This window comes from Prionailurus viverrinus, chromosome B2 (genome assembly GCF_022837055.1).
Source record: "Prionailurus viverrinus isolate Anna chromosome B2, UM_Priviv_1.0, whole genome shotgun sequence".
Lineage (NCBI taxonomy): Eukaryota > Metazoa > Chordata > Mammalia > Carnivora > Felidae > Prionailurus > Prionailurus viverrinus.
In genome coordinates this window covers 22,397,597-22,399,858 of record NC_062565.1, presented here as the reverse complement: position 1 = coordinate 22,399,858, position 2,262 = coordinate 22,397,597, and positions in this window count along the sequence as shown.

The window sequence follows — 2,262 nt, the reverse complement described above, 5'->3', positions numbered from 1 at the left end:
GAGAACAGAAACTTCACCATGCCCTTCAGGGAAAATGAAGCCAACCTTCTCTTCCTCGAAACTCCTGGAACTCCAAGAGAACAGGAATTCCAGCCCTGAAGGAAATCTCTGTTGTCCACTATGAAGAGTTAGTTGCTGCTATTTCTGGGCAAAGGAGAGCCAGAAGTAGAAAATGCATTTTGCAATTACCACAATAACAAAAATCTTAAAACTTTCTTTTAAAAACAACTGTTTGCTTAGTTAATTATTTAGGCTGTGAGTATAGATACAAGACGGGAGAAATGTGAGCTAATCCTTTGGAATTATTAGTCTATTAATTCTAAATACTTAGCAACAACCTCCTTTAATTTTGGTAATCTTCTCTATGAACACATGGGCTGAAAAACAAAATTCTGCTAAATTCAGTGTGGTATCCTGGAGAAGATTCTGGAACAAAACAAAAGGCCTGGATAATAGGAAAATTAGGGAATAAAGTCTAGAAGTAATGGTGATGTAAGATGATAACATCAGGGAAACTGAACGAAAGGTATATGGAAACTATGGGTACTATCTTTGAAACTTTCTGAAAATCTTAAATTATTCCAAAAATAAAAGGTTTACTTATAAAATTCCATAATTCTGAAAAAAATATATATAAAATAGAAAAACCCCATAATTCTGGAGGTTGCTTCTCCATTTGAAGTGTGCAGTGAGGTGATCTACTCTTGACAGGGATGGAAGTGAAGCATCTCGGGATACCCATAGCCAAAGGGAAGTGACAAGACCGGTCTTTGAGTAGAGAGGTTGACTGAGGTGGACAGTCAGTCATATTTGCTCAGGTTTGGCATTTTGGAAAGTTTGGCTTTTTAGATCCTTTTTCCCCTCAATTACAGAATTTCAGTTTGAATGAGTCAGATCATGGGCAGCAATTCTAGCTCAATTAGGCATGCAAGTGGGCACAGTGTTGGCATGTAGTAGGTTATCAATACACGTTTGTAGAATATGTGGGTTGATAGATTTTTCTGAGAGTGATATTTGATGTGTGCTATTTATTACTCCTTTGTATACATGTCTCTCAATTCTCTTTGCCTTGCTCTTCTCAAGCTTTCTTCCCTGTCATTATTTTCTCTTTGAGAGCTTGGCCAGCGTTGGTTCCTAGTAATCCCACTGTGGACTGCAAAGGAGCTTTTTGTGGAAGGTGCGTGAGTGAAATGCCTCCGTAGCGCTGGTGATCAGGCTACGTTGCCCCATTGTGTCACTTATACACACTGTGAAAGCAAATGTTCCCCCTCGGTTACTAAGGCCACATTTCTAAGGAGCTGAGAGAGCAAAGCAGAGAGCCAAACCCACACAGGAACAAGATTAAATAGAGATATAAATTCAATTGCAGTGGAAAAAAGAAATCTGGGTCACATCAAGCAGGTGACAATGTCTGCCCATGCCTGGCTCTGAAGATTCAAGCCTCGGTCCTCCAACAAACCATTCACACATCCCGGGTGGATCTTGGGATCCAGAAGGTGACTCTGTGAATTTGTCTGACTCCTTAGGAGGGGTGGTCAGCTTGCAAAGAGTCTGTAACCCTGGGCTAGCAGAGAATGTGGCACACAGGTGCTCTATAGATATGGAACCGCCATCTATTATGGGCAAAAGGCTGAAAAAGTCCTATAGGGTCATAATTCTCCAGCTGAGGTCTCCAATAAATAAACACCTCCCAGGGAGGTGTCCTCTCTGAGCTTCTGTAGAATGGCATTGCCCTTTGCAAACAAAGATGGTGCCACCAACCGCTTTCAAGGAGCACGTGAGCTGCTTCTTCTGCTGTGATAAAGAGTAATGAACTTTGTGTCCTTAGCCAGATGACACTGACTGGCTTGGGGGTTGGGGTTCTCAATGGCAGTTTTGCCTGTGTGGCAACTTTAAGGCCATGTGCCCCCATTTCACCTCTTGAAGGACCTCAATTTCATCAGCTATAAAATGGGACTCCCTAAGGTGGCTTATCTCCTATTACTAACATTTTTCAAATAAATTTGTTGGATTGAACTGGAAATTTGATATCTTATGTTCAGATCTTAACTTAAGCAAGACATTTCACTCTTCTGACTTCATTCGCTTTTTCTTCTCTTAAAAAGAAGCGGTTGAGTTTTTAATCTAAAAAAGATAATTTCTAGGTTGATTTACCTTTGACCTTTATCTACAACAACAACAAAAAAGGGGGGATGGGGAGGAAACCACTGGGTGGCTTTGTCAAGTTAAGCGTCCAACTCTTGATTTTGGTTTAGGTCATGA